This window comes from Cygnus atratus, chromosome 2 (assembly GCF_013377495.2).
Source record: "Cygnus atratus isolate AKBS03 ecotype Queensland, Australia chromosome 2, CAtr_DNAZoo_HiC_assembly, whole genome shotgun sequence".
Taxonomy (NCBI): Eukaryota; Metazoa; Chordata; class Aves; order Anseriformes; family Anatidae; genus Cygnus; species Cygnus atratus.
In genome coordinates, this window is record NC_066363.1 from 55,028,756 (window position 1) to 55,053,791 (window position 25,036).

A 25,036-nucleotide genomic window follows, 5' to 3' on the forward strand; every position below is an offset into this window, starting at 1 on the left:
GTACCAGTGAAACTTGGGGATGGTCTGCTTCCAAGTGCATGCATTTATTTCAGTTTCCAGTAGTGTCATATCACAGTTATAAGCCTAGAGTTTAAAGGGTGATTAGAGGTAGGCACTTGAGCTCCTCAAATGAAAGTCCAGAAGCCTGCATTAAGTCTGTCTGTAGTACTGCAGCAACAGAATTAGACATCTCAGAATGAGGTCCAAAACTGACTAGGAGACTGCTGGGAGAAATCAGCACTTTGAGCCACTGATGGCTAGCCAGTAAGAAATACTGAAGACAGAACTGGAAAGGCAACTCAGGATCCATAGCATGTGGTGGGCAAGACACAAATTATGTGGTTATCAGTTCTCACCTGGGAAGAGGGAATCTCAAATTGCAGTCCCAAGCCCAAGGATTGCTCATGCATTTTATTAAATATCTTCTTTATCTAAAGTACATAAAGAGTTGTAGACTCCTCCAGACACCTCATTGACCCAAGACACCTTAGCTTATCTTTTACAAAGCAGAAAATATCCCAAAGGAAGGATTGAAGAGCACCCCACTTATTCTGCCTCTCCTCTCTTTTGTCAAGCATCAGACCAAGCATATTAACAGTTAAGACAGTCCAGAGTGTGGGGTGACAGAGAAGTGACAGAGTTAACCATGCTGTGAGCCTGGTATCCTGCTTGTTACATTCTTCTTGTTACATCCTGCTTATGATATGCAGGTAGACTCAGTGCTGCAAAAGGGTAAGCAGAAATTGCTACCCCTACAATTCTCAGGTACTTTGAGTTGCAGTGTTCTTTTCTGAAGTTATAATCCCTGTTTCAAGCCTCCTTGCTGACACTGGGCATAGAGGTCCGGTTTTTGGAGAAGAGTGATAAGGGAGCAGCTAGGAAAAAATGTTAGAAGAATGACAGTAATAACCACACACCTTCTCAGAGTTGCTTCATCCACTTGACATCCATGGCTGTCTTTCATCCTCCTTCATTTAGCATGTCTTAACACGACTCCATTTTACTCCCAGACTCCATTCTCCATTAATTCTTTCTTACTGACTCCCCTGTCCCTGTACAAACTCATATCACAAGTGCAGGGTAAGCTGTACTGAAGTCCCTTTTAAATACACTTTCCAGGACTAATACAAGAGAACACCCTTACAGCTCAACCATTTTCTGGCTATTCAACTTAGGAACCAGCCATAAGGTTAGCAGAAGCAACAGTGCTTTATGTCCATGACCATACTCTTTTGAAAATTTATTACCAGTTGCTCCATATAAAGAACCCCACAAAAGTTTCTTCAAAGCTATTCTGCCTTCCCAAAGGTGAACCAAAATGACTCCCAGAAGTTAAATTAAGGTCTAACCAATACTCAGAAAAAGAAATATGAATTTACCTCACTAGCTACTAGTCAAAATATATCCTACAGGCTTCTGATACAAAGAAACTAAATTTGAATCAGTGTAGACACATACCTGCAGTCTTATCTGCATTTGCAAGGAAATTAAAGCTTCCTACTGAAGCAGTGACAAAATGTCACTAAATGTAAAGCTTAAGCGATCTGACAGCAGCCTTTGAAGCCAAATATTTTCTATATAAACAAAACAGCAATGGCATAAACTATAAAAATTCCCTCTGAATTTCCATAACCATGGATAACTATTTTTAATAAATGATCTCCTGTATTTCATACAATTTTTCCTGCATGCCTTCAGTATATATTTTTCAACATATCAGTGATTTGACAAGAATGCTTTTCTAAATTCTATCAGAAACTGAAGCTGATTAACAACAGCAGATAAAAAGTCAACTGCCTTTTTAAATCTGGCAGATAAACAACAAGCCCTGTCACAAGTGTACAAACTGCAGGAAAGTAGATGTAGTGGTAAAGTGCACTTTCTCCTAGGAATCAGTTTTGCCCACCTATCCTCAAGGAGAAGAGATGACTTTCAGTCTCACTCACTGAAGACTTACAAGTGAACTGCATAGTTTGGCACAACTGGTAGATTCTTGCTGAAGCTCCCTTCTGCTACAGGCTGCACTAGCCCTTCTTAGCTTCAGTTTAGGGGGAGTACAAGGGAGATAAGACCTGTGATGTTTCTTGAGTTGCACATTCTGACTCCAAAGATCAACAGCAAGCAGTAAGTAACTTCTCTAGATAAGCCACACACTAGCAAAACAGACAACTGTAGTGAAAACATGTCTGGGTATTGCGAGTTTCCTCGGGGCACTATAGAAAGGAATCAAGGATGCCTAGACAGCACATGCAGCTCTGGTCACAAGCTGCAAACTTTCCAACTTGGACTTCTGGGCCCGTGGTCAAAATAGTTTGATAAACAAGCATCCAGTGCTTCCTTTACAGCGACTCTCATATATCTCTGAAAACATACATAGATACATACATGCATATATATACATATATATTCATATGTACATATATGCACACTTTTTATTTTTGAATTGAAACAGAACTTGGAAGCGTACTGTACAGTAGGATTATGATTGATGTTGCAAGCATATTGTAAAGGACCACATGGGTCAGATGTAGCCCCCCTGCTATGCATCAGGTCACACATTTCTTCCAAAAGCCTCTGGCAATCCCTGGTGTAGCTGTGGTCTAATGGTTCGTGACCAGGTTACATGATGGTTACATGGTTACGTGATAAATAATGTAGAATAACTGAGATATCTGGAGTGATATCTTTATATTTCCATTGAGGTCCAGAAATTTTGAGTTTTCACTGTTACCTTTTCACATTTCCTGCCCCATCAGCCTGATTGTTTCATACTCTTCAGAAGCTCTTTGAAGCAAAAGCAGCTGGGGACTTTTCTCAGGAGAAAAAGGTGGTTTTGTTTGTTTGTTTCTTTCTTTCTTTCTTTTTTTTTTCTTTTATGAACAATCATCTATGGTTGTCAAGCCCTTTTAATAGTCAAAGTCATACAGAAAGAGAAAAGATGACTCACTTTGTATTGAAAGATTTAATTCAAGTTTCTTCTCTGCATGTGTATTCTGAAGCATATTTTCTTTGGTAGCTTAAAAAGTTGAAACAATTTCTGCCATTTTGTACCACTTGAAGATTCATCCATACAGTTACAAGACTGAATAGAACTATGCCATTTTTATAACACAAACTACTAGAGTCTGCTACTTGATTTTGAGTAAACATTGTCAAATAATGGAGGGAGGAGAGAAAAGGAAAAGAAAGGCTATCTTCTTCTTTTAAAATAAATCCTATTACTTAAAATAGCAATATACAACATCCCATGCTGATTTTTTATCCCTCTGAACTCATACTCCCAGGAAAAAATGTTGTTCAGAAAAAGGTCAGGATGTCAGAACTACAGCTGGAGTGCTGCATCTGCCTTGCAGAGGAAAACTAGTTCAGGCCATTCTGACAACTTACAGCCGTGGTCCAGTGCACAGTTCCAGCTCCTTGCCCTTCATAGCAGCTTTCAGGCTTAGGTTTTCATTACAAAGCAACAGCAGCCTTTCTGCAAGCATTTCCATGCAAACATAAAGCAAAGTCTTTCCCCAGAATAATAATTTCTGGTGACTCACTGTTTGCAGTTCCTGAGCCTTCTGAATTACAGCTGAAATGTCTCCCTGTTTGCAGAGGAAAGTCTGATTGCCCTCAGACTGGTCACAGGGCCATTCAACAACATTAAAGGTGCTCATGGCACTGCTGGCCTGGTGGGTTTTGTTTGTTTCTCCCAAGGCCCTCTACTGCATTTCATTACAGTGCTACAATCTGCTTATGTTTCCTTTCTTCCTTATGTCTAATTTAAATCTACCCTTTATTAGTTTAAAACCATTACCACTTGTCCTGTCACTACACTCCCTGATACAGAGTCTCTCCCCATCTTTTCTGTAAGCCCCTTTTACATACTGAAATGCTTTAACGAAGTCTCCCCTGATTCTTATCTTTGCCAGGCTGAATAACCTCAGCTCTCTCAGCTTTTCTTCATAAATGAGGTGCTCCAGCCCTCTGATAACTTTTGTGACCCTCCTCTGGACTTACTCTATCAGGTCTATGAATTTTTTTTTTTCTGGGGGCTACAGAGCTGAATACAGCACTTCAGGTGGAATGTCATGAGAATGGAGTCCAGGGAGAGAATCACCTCCTTCGACCTGCTGGCTACTCATCTTTTGACGTAGCCCAGAATATAGTTGGCTGTATGGGCTGCAAGCACACGCTGCAGACTCATGTCAACCTTTTCATCCATGAGTACACCCAAGTCCTTCTCCACAGAACTGCTCTCTATCCACTCGTTACCCAGCTTTGGGATTGCCCTGACCGGGTGCATAGCCTTGAACTTGGCCTTGTTGAATTTCATGAGGCTTGCATGGGCCCACCTCTCAAGCCTGTCAAGGTTCCTGTGTGAGTCAGCACAGACAGGCAGCAGGGACAACCACAAAGCCATGGTTAAAATGCAAAGGGTAGATTGGCTCTGGTGCAGACCTGTTCTGCAGTGGAGCAGGGGATCGTGGTGTGCAAGAGGTTTCATGCATTGAGGCCCCTCAAGGCAGCCAAGGGAGCTGCCAGGATCCGGCAGTCCTCGTGAGAAGTATCTGGGAGTCCAAGAGGGAGATAGACTACTGGAGTCACTCTGTACCTTCTGTCAGACAGGCCCAGCAGGGATGCTCAGTAGAGGGTTTTCTCTATCCTCTCTCCACATGGCTGAAAGCACCAACACAGAGGATAAGGACCAACGGCAACAAGTCCCTGTGCAGCAGGCATGTCCCCTCAGGGACTTCCCCACCTTCCCAGGTGCCCATGCACAATAGGTATGAAGCTCTGTATGTTGATTTGAACAATACTGGGGAACAGTTTTCTTTTATCCCTCCAGTTGGAAGGATTGATGAGGCGAGGTAGAGTCAGAACCTCCAAATCAATATCTGGCTCCAAGTTCCAGCAGAACTTTGGTGGTGGTTTTTTTTTTTTTTGATCATGGGTCATTTTACAAGACACCAGGCCTGCTGACAATAGATGGGGTTCACCTGTCTCTAAGGGAGAAAAGGATCATTGCTCAGGAGTTAGCAGGGCTCATTGATAGATCTTTAAACTAGATTTGAAAGGGGAAGGATAAAACCAGGCTTAACAGAGACAAGCCTGGGGGTGGTACGAGAATGGTTAAAGGACCATTGCTAGCAAGGTTTATCGGTCTGTTGCTCCTGTTGAGGTAGAGGATGGAGAGCCAGGTGTCACCAAAGGCACAAAGGACACTGGTGGGTTAGAAATCACCGAAGTGCCTGGGAATGGTCATACAGGAATGAGGGCTTTTCCCTGCAAAATGTGACAGGATCACTAGCCCAACTGAAGTGCATCTACACTAGTGTATGCAGTATGGGCAAAACACAGGAGGAGCTGGAAGACATTGCGCAGCAGAAAAACTATGACATAGTTGTCATCACTGAAATATGATGGCTTGCATGAATGGAGCACTGCAGTGGAGGGCTACAAACTCCTCAGAAGGGATAGGCTAGGAAGAAGAGGCAGTGGGGTAGCCCTGTATGCTAGGGAAGTGTTTGGACTGTCTTGAGATTAATAATGGTGATGGCAGGGTTGAATGTTTATGCGTAAGAATTAGGGGGAATGCCAATGAGGTAGATGTCCCGGTGGGCCGGCTAAACAGGCCGAAGAGGTGGATGAAATGTTCTACAAAGAGCTGGGAGAAGTCTCGCATAAACAGAATCACAGAATCACAGAATCACAGAATCAGAGAATTATCTAGGTTGGAAGAGACCTCCAAGATCATCTAGTCCAACCTCTGACCTAACACTAACAAGTCCTTCACTAAACCATATCACTAAGCTCTACATCTAAATGTCTTTTAAAGACCTCCAGGCATGGTGACTCAACCACTTCCCTGGGCAGCCCATTCCAATGCCTAACAACCCTTTCAGTAAAGAAGTTCTTCCTAATATCCAACCTAAACCTCCCCTGGTGCAACTTTAGCCCGTTCCCCCTTGTCCTGTCACCAGGCACGTGGGAGAATAGACCAACCCCCACCTCGCTACAGCCTCCTTTAAGGTACCTTTAGAGAGCGATAAGGTTGCCTCTGAGCCTCCTCTTTTCCAGGCTGAACAATCCCAGCTCCTTCAGCCGCTCCTCGTAAGACTTGTTCTCCAGACCCCTCCCCAGCTTCGTTGCCCTTCTCTGGACTCTCTCGAGCACCTCCATGTCCTTCTTGTAGTGAGGGGCCCAAAACTGAACACAGTACTCGAGGTGTGGCCTCAACAGAGCCGAGTACAGAGGGACAATCACTTCCCTAGCCCTGCTGGCCACACTGTTTCTTATGCAAGCCAGGATGCTGTTGGCCTTCTTGGCCACCTGAGCACACTGCTGGCTCATATTCAGCTGACTATCAACCAATACTCCCAGGTCCTTCTCTGCCAGGCAGCTTTCCAACCACTCATCTCCCAGCCTGTAGTGCTGCTTGGGGTTGTTGTGCCCCAGGTGCAGGACCCGGCACTTGCCCTTGTTGAACCTCACTACAGTTGGCCTCAGCCCATCAGACCAGCCTTCCCAGGTCATCCTGCAGAGCCTTCCTACCCTCAAGCAGATCGACACACGCACCTAACTTGGTGTCATCTGCAAACTTACTGAGGGTGCACTCGATCCCCTCATCCACTAGCCCTTATTCTTATGGGGTACTTGAACTTACTAGATGACTGAAGGAAATACAACACAATGGAGAGGAAACAGTCTAGGAGGTTTCTGGAGTGTGTGGAAGATAAATTCCTGACACAGCTGGTGAGTATGCCGACATGGAACTGTGCCCGGCTGGATCTTTTGCTTGTTAACAGAGAAGGACTTGTGGGTGATGTAAAGGTTGGCGGTTGGCTTGGCATAGTGATCATGAATTAATTGAGTTTTTGATTCTTGGAAAATAAGGAGGGGGGTTAGCAGAACTTCTACCCTGGACTTCTGGAGGGCAGACACCATCCTGTTACAGAGGTTTATTGGTGGAGTCCACTGGGAGGCAGTCCTGAAGGGCAAAGGAGTCCAGGAAGGCCGTACACTCTTCAAGAAAGAAATTCTAAAGGCACAGGAACAGGCCATTCCCACATGATAAACGATGAGCCAGCATGGAAGACTGGCCTGGCTGAACAGAGAGATGTGCCTAGAGTTCAGGAAGAAAAAGAGGGTTTACGACCTTTGGAAGAAGGGGTGGGTCACTCAAGAGGACTGCAAAGGTGTCATGAGGCTGTGTGGGGACAAAATTAGAAGGGCAAAAGCCCAACTGGAGCTCAATCTGGCTATTACTGTCAAAGACAATAAAAAATGTTTTTATAAATAGGCAAACAAGTAAAGGAGGACTAAGGAGAATCTCTATCCTTTATTAGATGCGGGGTGAAACACAGTGACAACAGATAGGAAAAGGCTTATTTAAGGTAGTTAATGCCTTCTTTGCCTCAGTCTTTAGCAGCAAGACCAGGTGTTCTCTGTGTATCTGGAGAACCTTCCAGTCTCCAGCCTTACACAGGCCTGTCTGCTGTGTGAAGAACCACATTTTTCTGTAAGAACTGGGCTTTTCCTGGCTTTATGTGATGTTACTGGAGTCCTGAAGGAGACCACCTGTTCTTTCTATTGCACAGAACATAATTGCCTTGATAGCAAACCAGAAGTGCTCTGCAGGAATATCTGGAGAAAAATGGTTCCTTTCTCATGAAGCTTGCAGCCTAACTCTAACCAGATTACATCTTCTATCTTTATAGGTTTTTATGTGTGTATCTTCATATGAAGGATTTGTATTTATTTTATAATAAATACTGCATCAATCCTACACTTGAAAGAAACAAACAGTAAATGTTTCAATGGCTGTAATGTTGTCATTACTGTTTTGTTTCTTGCAGAATTTCAGTATCCCTTTTTCCTCCTCCCCATCTTTATTCTATGCTCTATGGCATAGTTTACAACTTCCCATTTAAAACTGCAGAGTACTAACTTAATGTTACAATTATTGCAAAGAAACTCAAAAGGCAGTAACAATGTGTTCAGCTATTTTTCCCATTAAACAACAATTGTTCTTTTTCATAAAGTTTACAGAATAGAATAAAAATTTTATAATTTGTCACCTTATGTGAGTATAGGTAGCTGTGAAAAACCTGACTATGCACACTAATCCAACAAATCATAGAATCATAGGATCATGGTTCGGGTTGGAAGGGACCTTAAAGATCATCTAATTCCAACCCCACTGCCATGGGCAATGACACCTTCCACTTGATGAGGATGCTCAAAGCCCCATCCAACCTGGCCTTAAACATTTTCAGGGATGATGCATCCACAGATTCTCTGGGCTACTTGTTCCAGTGCCTCATCACCCTCTGAGTAAAGAATTTCTTTCTAACATCCACTCCCAACATACCTTTTTTTTTTAGTATAAACCATTATTCCTTGTCCTATCACTACACTCCCTGACAAAAAAAAATTCCTCTCCTGCTTTCTTGTAGGCCCCGTTTAGGTACTGGAAGGCTGCTGTAAGATCTTCCTGTAGCCTTCTCTTCTCCAGGCTGAACAACTCCTGCTCTCTGAGCCTGTCTTCATAGGAGAGGTGCTCCAGCCCTTTGATCATCCTTGTGGCCCTCCTCTGGACTCGTTCAAATATGTCCATGTCCTTCATGTGCTGGGGACCCCAGAGCTGAACACATTGCTCCAGGTGAGATCTCACGAGAGCAGAGGTGGAGAATCACCTCCCTCGACCTGCTGGCCATGCTTCTTTTGATGCAGACCATGATATGGTTGGTTTTCTGGGCTGCAAGCCCACATTTCCAGCACATTGTGAGCTTCTCATCAACCAAAACTCCCAAGTCCTTCTCCTCAGGGCTGCTCTCAATCCATTTTCCACCCAGCTTGTATTTGTGTTTTGGATTGCCCCAGCCCAGATGCAGGACCTTGCACTTGGCTTTGTTGAACTTCATGAGGTTTGCACAAGCCAACCTCTCAAGCCTGTCAAGGTCCCTCTAGATGGCATTCTTTCCCTCCATCAGGTTGAACACAGCTTGGTTTCATTGGCAAACTTACTGAGGGTGCTCTCAATCCTACTGTCCACGTCACCCACAAAGACATTAAACAGTGCCGGTCCGAATATTGACCCCTGAATAACACCACTCGTCACTGATCACCTGGACATTGAGCCACTGACCACAGCTCTTTGAGTTGCCATTCAGCCAATTCCTTACCACTGAGTAGTCCATCCATTCAATCCATGTCTCTCTAATTTTGAGACAAGGAAGTTGTGCAGGACAGTATCAAATGCTTTCCACAAGTCCAAGGCAGCAGATGACACCAGTTGCTCTTCCCTTATCCACCAATGCTGTAACCCTGTTGCAGTAGACCACCACATTGGTCAGGCACAATTTGCCCTTACTGAGATCATGTTGTCTGTCAGAAATCAACTCTGTGATCTTCAGGTGCCTTTGCATAGTTTCAAAGAGGATCTGCTCTCTGATCTTGCCCGGTACAGAGATGAGACTGACTGGCCTGTAGTTCTTCAGGTCTACCTTTTTTCCTTTTTTAAAAGGGGGGTTATGTTTCCCCATTTCCACTCACCGGGAACTTCACTGGACCGCAGTGACTTCTCAGATATGATACATAGTGGCTTAACAATTTTATCTGCCAGTTCCCTCAGTACTTTCAGATACATTACATCAGCTCCCATGGACTTGTCCACCTTTAGGTTCCTTAGACGGTCTCACACCTGATCCTCTCCTACAGTTGGCAGTTTTTCATTCTCCCAGTCCCCCTTTGCCTTTGTGACATGGTCAGTGAATCTTCTCTCACTTTTCCTTGTTCATCCTGAGTAATTTTCAATGCCTTTCTTCCCATGCTATGAAAGCTCATTGAGGGCCTACAGTGAAGAGCCAGCCAGACATTAGATGAAAAAATATACAGAGCTTTCTAAGTATTTAGAGAATTTTTCTATAGCTCTGATATGTTCAGCCTATAATGACTGGCTGGTTACAAAGGCACATGTGATTAATTGTCCACCTTTACCTTGCTTCTATTTATACTTCTCCTTAGTTCCTGGTCCGTTGCTTTGTCATGCCTTTAATGTTGCTTATAACTTTGCTTTTAAATTCTGTTTAAGTTTTGACATTATTTACTTGGTTTACATACTATAATCTTTTCTCTTACCTTCTACCCATATCAGCTACTTAGACCATTAACGCTTTAGAACATTTTTGCTCTGCGATTCTGCATTGCTCTGAGCAGCACAAGAACAATGAGGGCAGATGGCTGGCACTAAAATAAAAACCCAATTTTAAATGATAAATCTGTCATTTGATAAATTGGAGCTTACAATGATCTCTTTGCTAATGTATCTAGAAATAATACCTGTGGCAAACAAGCTATCTGGATCTGTCTGTAGTATTTATCTTTTTAACTTTCTGCATCACTCCTGCTTGAAACACAGAATATTTTAGCTCATCCAGGACTTTTCTGCCATTCTTTTTTTTCTTCTTCCACAGAGAATGAGAAGAAATTGTAACCCCAACTTTCAGGCCACAGAAACTCTGATTTTAATTTCAATGAGATTCCAATTTCACATTTTTATGCTATGGATCTCTCAAACAAGTGCTACATTGCAGATGTTGTCACTAACTCACATACTGTCCCCAGAAGAGTTGTCCCCCAAAGAGGTAGGAAGCTACTACTATTGCACTCAAGCATTTATCTCTGTTAAAACAAATATTGATATTAAAAAAAAAAAAAACCTGTGTGATTAATAAAAATCTATGCACGTGCCCATGAACTTGCAAGCATGCAAATCTCTTTCACAGTAAGTAATAACATCAATAATACTACTGTGTTATCACATGATATTTGTCCTCCTTTTAAAAAGAGTTTTATGCTTGGTCTGGAAAGTTGGAATGCAGGAAAACTATTTATTTATTTTGCCTAATTGCCATTTTACAAGAAACATTCAAACTGGAACTCAGAAAATGCTCATATTTCCTTAAAAGAAAATCCAAGTTTGACCTGTTCTATAAAGAGGAACATACCAATTGTGTATGTGTACTTTTTAGTGAGTGAGAATAGATGTTAATTTTAAACCCTCCCTAAGGAAAGAAGCATTTCCTAAACACGATGGCATGGTTAGCTTTGAAACTGCCTGCTGGACAAAGAAATTTTAATTCAGATGTGCTTTCAGAACTCTGCATTGTTTAATAACTGGCAATGATTAGCAGAAAGTATACTTTCAGAGAGGAGTAAAAAGGGTCAAAGGCAACTACAGCAAGAGGGGATCTTTCCCAACAAACTTTGTTCTGAAGTTTACTGTCGGTTTGTTCAACCTCAGTACTTTACTGAAGCTGTTCCTTACAAAAGGAGATATTGCTAGACAGTGTAACTGAATGTTATATTAAAAACTAACGTGGACCTGACTTCTGCTTTTCTGGGTCACCAAGGTGATTTCCATAAATGCAGTAAGTTTTTAATTTTTTGACCAATTCTTTAATTTTCACTGACTTTAAGATGTTATCATTCCACCAATTTCAGTGCTGAAGTATCTACTTTCTAATGGTAAAGCAAAACACACAACAACAACAACAAACACAGACTTCCTGAGTACTAACAAATTTAATTTTTAGACATGATTATGCAAGTAGAACAAACTAAACATTGGCTTACATGCACAGGTAACTTAACTTCTGTGTATAAAATCCCAGATATTTTATTACAATATTCTTCCTGTGTGATGGTCTGCTATTACTTGCCATGCTTCTTTATATTTTTGAATTTCAAGGAAAATTTAATAAATTTGACTTTCCTAGGTCTCTTAGGAAGCTCCATTACCATAGTTTGATCCTCTGCTCAACTTCAGGTTGTTTTAGTTTTCAAAAGATAACATTCCTTCACCACCTTTTTCAGCTTATATTTACTTTCTAATGTCCAACAATTTGGAAACCAAGAGACTTTCATTTTAGTAGAAATCACATTTGTTTAATGCCTTTAATACAAAGATAATTCAGATCTTCTGTGGAATCTCTTTCCTAACCTAGCTATACATCCACAGGTTTATGTCTAGAAACAAGCCTGTCTCCTCCATGCATTACGCTCTGTGGGGTACTGAAAAAATGGCCTCTATTAATTCCACCTTCATTTTTCCTGTCTTTATCTCTGAACTGATCTGTTCTCATAGCATTGCATTGTTTTGTGTTGTTATATAGACTATAATTACTTTGATTTCCCTGGAGGATTAGAATATACAACAAAAAGCCTCTTGCCATCATTTTTGTCTATATCCAGTCTACAGTTCCCACATCTTGAGTCTCCATCAGAATTACTTACCCTTTATTTCTGACAAGTCCCTTCCACTTCTCAGCTGATGCATGTAATCGGGCTCGTGACCTACCTGCTCTGTGCAGTAACAGAAACAAAATCTTTGAAAACTTTGGCAAAAAAATTACGTTATTAAGTTATCCATTTTCAGAATGAAAATTGTAATTTTGTAAATTTTGAAAATTTGTAGTTCTGAACATGTAACTCAGAAACCTTGAAAGGTGCATAGGAAGATAAGAGAGTAAAATAGTCTTTTGTACAACAAGTCTTTTACTTATTAGAGTTGATACATTTTACCTATGGCTACATTCCATTCTGGCAAAAATGATATAACAAAATTTAATATTGGGATGTGATTTACACACCTGTGTTGATCTTCCTCGAAAGACTGTTATCAATTATTATGATAAAATTATGCCTTTTTCTGAAATACAAAATGTCAAAGCCTTTATAATCTCTGATGGAAAGTGCTTGGACCACAAGTTTTGAATATGGGGTCCATAGACCCTTAGCATTACAGATTTCTTTTCAGGCATTTCTGAATGCTGATTCCAGTTCATGTGTGATATTTAACAAAACCTATTAAAACTGTGACATTTCTAGTTGGGTCTTATATCCACCAGAAAATTTTCAGAAGCAGCAGATCAAAGCGTGGTGAAAACTAATGTGTTAGATTAAAGAATATTTCCAGAGACTTCACTAAAGCAATTGTCATCAGAAACACTGGTCCCAGTTTTTAAATTCTTGCCTTTAATTTTCTATCTGTTACAAAACTCAGGCATAAGTAAAATCTTTTTGATACTTACCTGATTTTTAGATATAAACAAAGTTGTTAACTTGCTCAATTTTGAAAACTATGCCCAGAACTGCATGTAATCACAGGGAACTGTTTTTTGTTTGTTTGTTCGTTTGTTTTTATGTTTGTTTTTGTTTTTTAAATATCCATCCTCAGGGACACAAGTATTGCCCATGGAAAAAATATCAGCTTGTCCAGGTATGGAGGGAATATGGCTTGCTATAACTCTTGTTTGAGAGGTTTCTGTTTATTACATTAAAAAAAATGACAGTGATTCAAATTATTGTTTTTCCTTCGGGACTTCCTCAAACAAAGGCATAGCCTTATGTACTGCCTTAATACAAGTTGAATGTTCTGGAATGTTTGAGGACACTGAGAGTAAACCAAGTGTTTTTGCCTATTTATGGTTCTAAAATAAAAATGACTTCCAAAATAATGTTATTAAAGACTATAATATGCTTTTTTCCTCTTTTTACTCCTGAAATTATATCTTTTCAAATACTCAAGCTTAATTCCTTAAATATCCCCTGTAAAACAGTATTTCACATAACTTTTACCTGTTTTTATATTTATTTATTTATATAAATGACATTTTACTGAAGGATCCTAGCATGGGCAGTTTGAAGAACCCATCATTGAGATAGCCAAAGACAAAAAAAGTGGTCTCATAGACATTAAAACTGCTTGAAGACAATACTTAACAAATTTGTAGCTTCATTTGCATATTTTTCAAAATCATTCTGTTGTCAAGAACTATAGACAATAATTTTGGAGAAATATGTTCCTTTTGTCATATAAATCAAAAAGACCAATACGAAAAACTTTGTCCCCCTTCTAGCTGCCACACCCAATGACACTAGCTTAGTTAATAATGATCACAGTCTTGTAACTCTAAGGGATTTTTGAGCAGTCATTTGCATTTATATTCACTCTTTAGACATTAATTGGCTTCCCAAAGGCAAAAGGGCACAGCATCTACTTGGGGAAGATACTGAAACAGTGCCAGCATGCATAATGTGAACAAGGTACTATTGCACTAAGAACTTGAACTAGCTTTCACTTACCTGGGGCATCTAAGATGATCTACATGCTTGTTTCAGTTCCAAGGCTTTGCACAGCTCTGCCTTTTGTTTACATTTCTTCCATGTCTTCTCCAGGGTGCCAAAACATTTCTACCTGAGTCAGGAGCCTGTTCTTTATCTGCTCTTTTTTCACCCTTCACACTCTGAAAAACTTGTATCTTGCTCTGTGGTGTCCAGTTGGTTCCTGGATGGGGGAGAGGGGAAGGGGGAGGGGGGAAGAGGGGGGAGGGGGGGAGGCAGCAACGACAAACAAGAAAATAACAAAAAACCTCCCAAAACATATTCCATTAGCCCCTCCCTTCCACTTACTTGAAAGCTCCCAATGGCCCACCTGCTTTGTGCAGGATTCCAGCTTTCAGCATCCACACCTCAGCTGTGCATTCTCTCTGCTCCCCATCACCTGCATTGTGCTGATTTGTGGACTTTGCTCCTCATCGTGGGGATATGGTTATCTGTTTGGTGACGATCATATGTGCTCTCTCTCTCCTGATCATTTTAAATCAGCAGACTGCTAAAATAAATAGGATCAGATTGAAAGGAATTTCCTTGATGTTCTCTGATGTTTTCCAGAAGAGAAAAAGAATGTCGCACCTTTTGAATGTTCCTTGGCTGCAGGTATAGCATGTGGGAGTTTGTGGGAGTGCTTATTAGAGCCTATTATAGCCTCCAAAACTTGCCTTGGCATGAAGGTATATAGTGGAAATTGTGTATTTTTTTTTCCTAGGTGGAGATTTTATTTCAGCGTATAGGCCTGAATTTGGGCATGTTACTTCATGGGCACATGAGGAATGGATATTGAAAAGGAAACATTGAAACACGTCTAACTTGAATCGAGGTATCCACATAAACACGTGGTCTAACTTGAATTGAGGTATCCATATTGATCTAATGTTATTGTAGTGTTTTGTGATGTGTTCAGTAGTGTGAAGACCACAAAGGTTTTCTAAGGATCCCTTCAAAGCATTTTTGGAGGCCTGCATTGCTTTGAATTGCGTAGAAAATGTCAGTTAACTATAATGCACACAAAAATTTTTTGCATTTCAACTTTTGATAAGCTCATTCAAAAGGAGCAGCTCACAGAATCACAGAATGGTTGAGGTTGGAAGGGACCTCCAGAGATCATCTAGTCCAACCCCCCTGCTCAAGCAGGGTCACCTAGAGCATGTTACACAGGATTGCATCCAGGCGGATTTTGAATATCTCCAGAGAAGGAGACTCCACAACCTCTCTGGGCAGCCTGTTCCAGTAGTCTGTCATCTGAACAGTAAAGAAGTTCTTCCTCATATGGTGATGAAACCTCCTGTAATTCAATTTATACCCATTACCCCTTGTCCTTTCACTGGCCACCACTGAGAAGACTTTGGCCTGTGGTGGTTTTACTCGGGTGGGCAGCTGAGCTCCACCACAACCACTCTCTCACTCCCCCTCCTCAAAGAGGAACAGGGAGAAAATATGATGAAAAGGGCTCAAGGGTTGAGATAAGGACAGGGAGATCGTGCAGTAATTATTGTGACAGGCAAAACAGACTCAGCATAGGGAGATAGGAAGATTTATTACCTGTTACTAACAAGCTAGAGAAGTGAGAATCAAATGAAAGAAAACAAAAGCACCTTCCCCCCATTTGCTCTCTTTCACCTCCTCCCCCCGAGAGGTGCAGGGGAACGGGGGAACGGGGGTTATGGTCAGTCTATAGCTCTTCTTCGCCGCCGCTCCTTCTCAGTCACTCTTGTCCTCTGCGCTGTGGGGTCCCTCCCACGGGATGCAGTCCTTGCTGAACTGATCCGGCATGGGCTTCTCACAGGCAACAGCTCTTCAAGAACTGCTCCAGATATGGGTCCGTACCATGGGGTCCATCCCTCAGGAGCAAACTGCTCCAGCCTGGATCCCCCACGAGCAGCAGCTCCTGCCAGGTCACCTGCTCCTGTGTGGTAACCTCTCCACGGGCTACAGGTCCGGCCCAGAATCTGCTCTGGCAGGGGTCTTCCACAGGCCGCAGCCTCCGTTGGTGCAGGTCTACCTGCTCCACCGTGGTCTCCTCCACAGGCTGCAGCGTGGAACCCTGCTCCACTGTGGCACTCCACGGGCTGCAGGGGGACAGCCTGCTTCACCATGGTCCTCACCACAGGCCGCAGGGGACTTCTGCTCCGGTGCCTGGAGCACCTCCTCCCTCTCCTTCTTCACTGACCTTGGCGCCTGCAAGGCTGTTCCTCACTCCTCTCACTCTCCCAGCTACTGTGTGTGGCGCAGCATTTTTTTTCCCTGTCTTAAATATGCTCTCACAGAGGCGCAAAACAACACCGCTTATTGGCTTGGCTCTGGTCAGCAGCAGGGCCCTTACCTAACACGGGGCAGCTTCTAGATTCTTCTCACAGAAGCCACCCCTATGGCCCCCTTCTACCAAAACCTTGCCACGTAAATCCACTACATGGCCCCATCCTCTTTACATTGTCCCCTCAGGTATTTGTAGAGGTTGATACAATCCCCTCTTCATTCTCCTCTTCTTTAGGCTAAACAGGCCCAGCTCACTTAGTCTTTCCTCATAAGGCAGATGCTCCAATCCCTTAATCATCTTTGTGGCTCTACACTGGAGCCTATCTAGAAGTTCTACAACCCTCTTATACTGGGGAGCCCAGAACTGGACACAGTATTTGAGGTGTGGCCTCACCAGAGCTGAGTAGAGGTGGAGGTTCACCTCTCTCTGTGTGCTGTCCACACTCCTACTGATGGAGCTCCTTACCCATCAGAGTATTCCACCCATACAGATGAAGAATTCCTACATCCTGAGGAGCCCAACTATGAAAGCAGTGAGGTCATCCCTGAGCAGCTGTTCTTCATTGAAAATAGATTCACTACCTGGCACAGAGAGATGCTATTTTTATTCACGCAATTTAATTTTATTTAAAGCATTTGGGAGTACCTAAATCGTGTTGGTAGGATCCCCGGAAAGCTCAGGAAAAAATTGTCAAAACAAGCCTCTTGTGGTCTGCTTAGGGGGCTCACGGAGACTCTTTTGACCATATCCATGTCACATCCTAGCAGTCTTGCCCAAGTCCTGTGCTGCTGTTGCCAGTCCTTAAGTAGAACAAGAGAGAGAGCAAGATAATATAGGAACAAGTAAGAGAGACTACTGAGGAAAAGGAGGACTGCCAGGAAGCAGGGTCAGTAGTGTCTGAGTATTTTATTTGGTCTAGTACCAAGGAAGCCTTGAAGGCATTGTCTATTGCCACGTGAACATCTGGCAAGTTTCCAACTTCTGATGCTTTTCTTTTCATGGTGCTCCTTTTTATCTATAGGTAAATATCATAATTTTGCCCCCTGAGAAGAGTGAATTTAAAATGCTAGATTAAAATCTAACCACTTAGCTACTACATAGTTTTGAATAAAATTGATAGCATTTGGCTATTACATGGTTTTGAATAAAATACTCCTTCAAAACAAATATGTATAATACTTGCCTATTATGCATATCATTACCTTGCCAAAATACTCTCTGCTTAGATTTACTGCTCTAGCACAATACTGCCCTAGCATACTTAACAATCTGGTTCATTTAATTACATATCAAGAACACTGAAAAATAACTTTGCCATAAATGTAGCAGTTTAAAGTGCCTATTTGTCAGAAGAGAGGGAAAGTCTTCAAAACAATGTCATTTATACACCAGGTGAGCACCAGTGGCACAAGTCTGACTATCAAGTATACGGTAGAGACTGCATATTCTTCAACACAGTATCTTTAAGACCTCTCTGCTGTCAACAATGAGCATGTGAAGACATGCTTATGCGTGCTGGTTTATCTGTATTTCTGCTGCATATATGAACTCACATTCATTCTTTTTAAAAACATAAGACATTTCAAGCTTTTTTTTTTTTTTTTTTTTTTTTGTATGGCTTGCAACATGAAGACATCTGTATTATATTTAGTTTGCTTTCCAAGAATCTGTATTATTTCCAAAGAAGAACTGACAATGATACTTTGATCCGTGATCCTTAATATTGGATATTTAATAAAGTGCTTCTGCCTCCTGTGGTAGTGCAAGTTTGATACAGATTTCATATGAACCTCCAGTCATACCTTTGCCAAATTCCTGTGTGAACTAGCATTCGTCAAGGCACTAATACCCCATACCCTAGAGTGCATTGTGTCCACTTTAGTTCATTTATTACATATGTTATGCACAAGAATATTAAATTTTCTGCTTTCATGGAATAATTCCAAAGGAAGATGGCTTTCTGTTTTTGAAAGGTTACTGGAAGCCATCACTGTGCCACAGGAATAAGAATTTACAATGTGTCAGGAGGAGGAGGAGGCACATGATGAGATGACAAGATGAGTATACACACTCCTTTGGATAGCAAGTTGGCAACTACAGATGATTGTTCTTTGAAGACTAATATTCCACTGGGTAGTGAGAAACCAATCCAGTGTATTTCCAGTCAGTGAAATTTCCCCTTCAAACCAAGAAATTCCCAACCAAGTATGTTCTGACATTTTTATTGCACATGATATCTGCAGATGGAGTGGAATCATGGACTTGGGTAATACAATATAAATGGGGTGCTAATTCCATACCTCATGTATACATGTATACATATCATGTATATCATGTATACAACAGCTGAGTTTAGAAGCATGATTTATGCTTACCCGCTGTCTGGAAGCTGCCAGAAAGATGGGTAAAGGCCATTGTTATTTTCATTTAAACTTCTTTGGAGTAGGAAATGCCTGATTTATCATCTATTCTAGCATCTGCATTCTGAAAATTGCCAACATCTGGTTCAAGTATGAGTTGAAAGATACATCAGATCCCTGGGTACAGAGATACCTGAAGAGAGGTCTCCTGGGGTGATGAGGTAGGCCGTGTGTGTCAGCCTTTCAAGGTGAGTTTGGGATGCACAGATACACAAACTGGTAGCATTTTCTGGTGGTTCAAGAACTATCTGTTGCCAGAAAATTGTCCTACACCCACTACCTAACTTTGCCCGCCTCACATGCAGTGGTCTAACCACTGTCCTCATGCTTTCCACTTTCTCAGGAGGGGTGTAATGTCATTACACAAAACACAGCACCAAATACTACCCAGGAATCAACCTGGTTTCTGAAGTCTCCTAATTCAGGCTGCAGCCAGGCTTCCAGGGAGACAGGGGGCACTGACTGCATTTCCTATAAGGCTGATCTCAATCTCAGATACTATTTTCTCTGTGCTCAGTAATGAGTCTGCCAATAGATGGGATTATTCCTTGTCTTTACTTTCACAAGGACTGCTGCATGGATGCTTTCTCAAGAATCCGATCCTCTGTGCAGACCAGCTGAGACCATGACAAACAGTTCCTGAAGAAAATGACAAACAAATCACTTTATTACCACCTGTGACTGATCAGTGAGGTTATACTGTAGTTTAACATAAATGAAACAATTTGTTAGATATCGTGGAGATCTGCATACAGGGACAGAAAGATCCAAGATCAATAACTTACCAGAGGAAGCAGAAAGTATATTGTCCTGTGTCAGTAGATTACAGAGCAGTAAGAGTAAAAAGGCTAGACCATCCTGAAAATCTTGAGATGAATATTCACCCGCAGGGTAATACTGAAATATCATGTTCATCCAGAAATAAATTCTGCTCGACTCCAGGTAGCAATTTTTAAGTAACTTCAAAACATGGCTGTCACTCTATATTGCATTTTCTGTTTGCATTACATGCAACTGAATTCAATATAAAGATGTCTCAAAATTTCCTCACCAATAATTCACCATAGCCACTTACCAGTATTAAAGTGCATGAAACTATCATGAATTGCTAACATTATTACATTTTCCTTGCAGCCACTGCTGGAAATGCTTTGCAGCTAGTACTCACCCAAAGGACTTCAAGTGAATTTGTCATTCTATACCATAGCCTCGGAATCAACATCTAGAAAGCTAATTTCTTGTCTCAAAGGGACTGGTCCTCCATCACTGAATTGTAGTGTTCACATCAAGGCTTCAGTATTTAAAACATGTATGGGGAACTGCAAGATAAACCAGACCACTTTGTTGTAGGTACACTTGATGATAATAGATTGTCATTGTTTGCTTCTAATGTATGTAGCCCATACGAGGTGTCTTCCAAATCAAGGAGGCATGAACTGACCCTAATCCAATGTTTTCTTCTGAACATCTGAAGGCTTAGCAAGGGACTTATTAAGACCTTGTAGACCACTGGCTTTCCTTGTTAGCCAGGTCACAGAAGATATATTGTGACATGAAGAGTCAGAATGAATCCCAAACTGTGTTTAAGGATGGCTTCTCCAACTGAACCTATTTTGCCCTCTGCACAGCTGAAAAGCATCAGTTAGAAAGATGGCTTTAAGCAGCTTAAGTCCATTTCTGTGATCATGGGCCAGCCAGGGACTGCTTAGCCCTCTGTGTAATTCAAAGAAGCCTGAGGCTGCTCTTTCTGCTCTGTGCTGACACGTTTTCTTCAGAGAAGGTGGGGAGAGCAGGTGGTAGGAGTAGGCATAGCTGTGCCTGGATTCTCCTGTCTGGAATTCCTCAGCTGCCCCTGCAGGGCATCTCTCTACCTGCTTCTGTACTGTTGAGGCAAATGTTACATGAAGTGTCAAGTCTGCTCTATATGGAGTAATCAGTGAACTTCAGAAATGTATTTATTTATTTTAGCATAAAACACTTCTGAATGCTTCTGATCAAGATAGGTAACGAGACAAAAAATGTTTTGTTGTTGTTGTTTTATTTTTCTAATTCCAGTATCGTACCATGTTGCTGCTCTGAGCTTGTTTCTGATCTTAGGCACTTCAAGTGGAGTTTCAATAGTTGGGCAGCTTTCAAACTCAGCAACTCAGATAAAAGAAGAAAACTTATGAAGGTGCAGAATGCTCATTCAGCATAGCTGGCATCTGTAGCCATTAATTGCTGGAGATAAGAAGCAAATAAATCTTTGTTTTTATGACTATACAAAGATCCACCAGCATTACAAAGCAGGTCTGTTTCTCATAATGGCCCAGGAGTGGGCGGAAATTGATTTTCATTTGCACTTTAAATAATTTTGCACTGCTTTACCATAGCTCTTGTAAGACAGTGAGTTGGGCTCACACCAAGATACTTTCAACTATTTTTTTCTCTGACAATGAAGGTTTAAAGTGCAAATAATGTCAAAAAGACTTTGTTTTAATCTTTGATCAGAGACTCAACTGTGTTTTTCCAGCCATAGTAACAGAGTTTATTTATAAAACAAATTTTGTTGAAGTTCAGTGATGTCTTAGTAAGTCAAGCAGAAAAGGCTTACAATGTGTTAACAAGCCCTTGTAGGAAGGCTAAAGCTGATCTCTCCCTTGTTATTTTTAAAGCATCAGCTGCACACAGAACAAAACTGTGTTTTTTTCCTTAGGCTGAATTTCACTTACATTACAATTGTAGAGTCAGTCATGTTACTGGTGCTGATATGGCTTAGCCATTGAAATCAATGGAAATCTGTTCATGTACATGACTAGACTTGAGGCTGAAGGAGAATTAGGCACCATATGTCTCATCTACTACTCTCCCTCTCTAAATATAACTCATGCTATTGCTCAAAAGCTACGTTACAGGCTCACGCAAGCTGGGCAACTTTCCAGTCTGATGTCATCACATGGGACATTCTGCTTGCCACAGTGGGAGCCTTGTCAAAACAGCTGGCCCTGCCATTCCTGGCATGTGTATTCTTCTGGAAGTCGGGGGCCAGCTTTTCCTACCATCCGCAGGATCTCTTCTCTGGCTTTGCTTTCCCTTCCCAAAACAAAAATATTTTTGGAGAATTTGGAGTGCAATGGAAACCACTAGAATTGCTAGGAAGAGAGAAGGCCTGCCAGCTTCCCCCAGACCAGATGTCAGGGAGAGTTCATTATACTAATCCCTGCTTCCCTCACAGAAATTCTTGTCAGGAAGAGAGATTGGACAAAGCAGGTCCTCCAAACGTATTCACAGATTGGCAGCCCCAAATGTTCATTATTTATAAATTAAGCCTATGAAGCAATACAGTTACTACAAATAACTCATCTGGGTGTCTTTCTATTTGTTTTTTTATTTTGAGGAGCAAGGCAGGTATGTGTCACATTATCCAACTTTTTTGGACAATCTATTTTTCAAGAAAACATAATATGAGTTCCTTGCATGATAACTTGACTCCAGGGGCTGGGATGCCAGGAAAAAAAATAATTAAAAAAAATCAATCCAGTTAGTATTATCACACAGCTGTGAAAATTGATTACCATCAATTGATTACTAGCTACAACTTGTACCTAGCACTTCATTAGTCTCACCTTGTCAGGCAATCAACTAAAGCAAAAAGCTTACTAAAAGAAGGGAGTGGCTTACCAGAGAAATTGTACCAGTTTTGCTTATAACAACTGTAGTAGAAAGCTACTGCCTTACCCTTTGTTAGCTAGACTTGCATATATAAGAGTAGGAGACATAAACCACTGTTCAATAGCTTATTTTTTTTACAGGAGTTACTCTTCAACCCAATGAGAAATCTATGATATAAGATTCTAAAAGCCAGCTGGAGAAGTATCTTGTAGGCATATTGTCTTGCATGAGGCACAATCTCAGGTATACAGTGTGTGTGTGTAGTCTTACATTAAATAGATAGTTTACCTAACATTATTTCATTATTTTTTCAAATGTACATATGCTTTTTTTTTCTTTTGTTCTTTCTTTGTTTTTATTTTTTTCAGGCAGTATTCTTAAAAAACATTTTAAAACAAGGCTGCCAACTATTCTTAGTCCCTTTTATGTTTGACAATCAATAAATAGATCCTAACCATTAAATTCTTAATTCTGCATTAATCTTGCATTTATCATAGATGCATTTTACTCACTATAACAGGACCTTTTCTTGTGCATTTTGTTAATAGTCATGCAAGAGAATCCAGAGAATGAACTGTCTAGTGCTAATTTAGGTATGTCTAGAGTAGGAGGAATTTTCCCACCGTGACTCTTTTATTCAGTAAGATATGTCATGTTGTTTCAGTTGAGAAAACTCAATGAACAAACAAAGGCTTTAGCAACCTCTAGTGTTTCAAGTGTAATGCTGTTGTCTCAGTTTGGCTGTGGAAGGATGTTGTGTCTGTGGTGAATCCCTGGAGGCAAACATACAGGACATGGAAACAAACAAACACACAAAAACAAACCAACCAAACAAGCAAGAAAACAGAAAAGTGAAAATGGAGTATGAATACTGCAGGGAAGATGGCCTTTCATTGTAGAAGAAGCTGTGCAATTTATAGAAGCGTAGAATATCCCAAGTTGGAAGGAAGCCACAGAGATCATCAAGTCCAACTCATGGCTCCACATAGGACTACTTAAAAATTAAACCATATGTCTAAAAGCATTATCCAAATGCTTCTTGAACTCCAGCAGGCTTGGTGCTATGACCACTTCCTTGGGGAGATTGTTCCAGTGCCTGACCACCCTCTCAGTGAAGAAACTTTTCCTAATATCCAATCTGAACCTCCCGTGTTGCAGTTTCATGCTCTTCCCTTGGGTTCTATCACTGGTCACCCGAGAGAAGAGGTCAGCATCTCCCACTCTACTCCCTGTTGTAAGGAAGCTGTAGACCACAAAGTGGTGACCCTTGTCTCGTTTTCTTCAGGCTGAACAAACTAAGTCATTCAGCTGCTCCTCATGTCTTGCCCCCTAGACCCTTCACCATCTTCGTAGCCCTCATTCAGACTCTAATAATTGTGTATCCTTCTTAGACTGAGGTGCCCAAAGCTACACACAGTACTCAAGGTGAGGTTGCAAGAGCACAGAGTAGACTATATTGAAATAAAGTACAAAATGGAAGAAACTAGAGATGGCATTATGTTTTCAAATATGAATTGCAAAATCAAGAAATTTTTACAAACAAGTGATGAAAGATCAGCGTATTTTCAGAGTAAAGGCATTAAAATAGATCTTAAAAGTTCTTCTTTTTATGCATTAATTATATTAATATAATTTTTATTTAATAATAATTTTTATATTTTATAATTTAATATAAATTATACCTATAATAAAATAGATATAAATATAAATTATATATTTAAAAATAAATCATATCTTTAAAATTATAATAATTTATATATTTTTTTTATTTTTTATGTCTTCTTATGCAGCAAGACAAAGGAAAAGAGAGAGAATACTAGGGTGAGATGTAGGCTCTTTAATGAGAAAGAGTTGATGACTTACAAAAAAAAGAAAAAAATAAGAATGAATGTGTGCGCTTGCCAGTCATACCAGGGTGTACTGAGGAGACATAACAGTCAATATTGCAAATACCCTTAGGGATGATGATTTTTGTTCAGTGATCAGACCTCTGACACTGTGCCACAAAGCAAATAAAGTTTGAGAAAGAACTCTCCGTATGGTAGACTCTATTTTGCTGCATCCTTGATGTAATCTCTGAAGCATATTGACTGGCTTTTATGTGTGTACACCACTAGTAGCAAGAACACTCAGTACCCAGGGATATGAGAAAGCTCTACTCTGACTTATACTCTGATACTCTTATCTGTGCAGTGAGGAGACTTGAGCACTAAATATTCTCCATGTAGACAAGAATTGTTCTGTCTCCTCACATTTTCATAGGCACAATAAAGGCTAGGAATGTTTTTCATGCAGAATGCATGTCAGCTTTCAGAGTGCTTCTTTCTCACTTTTGAGCTGGTCAGCACATTTCTTCTTTTTATCACTGTTCCTTTCCTGTCATGCCTTTTTCCACACAGACCGTGTTTTAATCGCTATTCACTGAACACAGGTCTGAAAGAATATATGTGGATCACTTGAAGTAAGCACACACGGTCTTAACTGAACAATTTGTCTGCGAGTGTCTTGACATTCTTGTAAATCAAAAGAGGTGTTTACACTG

At 40.9% G+C, this 25,036-nt stretch overlaps 2 long non-coding RNA genes across 3 annotated transcripts in view; one reads left to right on the plus strand and one right to left on the minus strand.

Moving 5' to 3' along the window:
• LOC118249662 (uncharacterized) overlaps window positions 1-18,983 on the plus strand; it is a 40,564-nt gene extending 21,581 nt beyond the window's left edge. The window contains exons 4-7 of one of the 2 annotated variants that reach the window (XR_007707889.1): window positions 14,007-14,094; window positions 14,659-14,766; window positions 14,876-14,986; window positions 18,898-18,983. This is a non-coding gene — a long non-coding RNA (uncharacterized LOC118249662). Of the gene's footprint in view, window positions 1-14,006; window positions 14,095-14,658; window positions 14,767-14,875; window positions 14,987-17,815; window positions 18,191-18,897 lie in introns of those variants that run through there. The other variant, XR_004779173.2, reaches the window with a different exon arrangement.
• Window positions 18,182-25,036, minus strand: part of LOC118249663 (uncharacterized) — a 39,362-nt gene continuing 32,507 nt past the window's right edge. The window contains exons 3-4 of the long non-coding RNA XR_004779174.2: window positions 20,012-20,162; window positions 18,182-19,482 (exon numbers count right to left, since the gene is read on the minus strand). This is a non-coding gene — a long non-coding RNA (uncharacterized LOC118249663). The remainder of the gene's footprint in view (window positions 19,483-20,011; window positions 20,163-25,036) is intronic.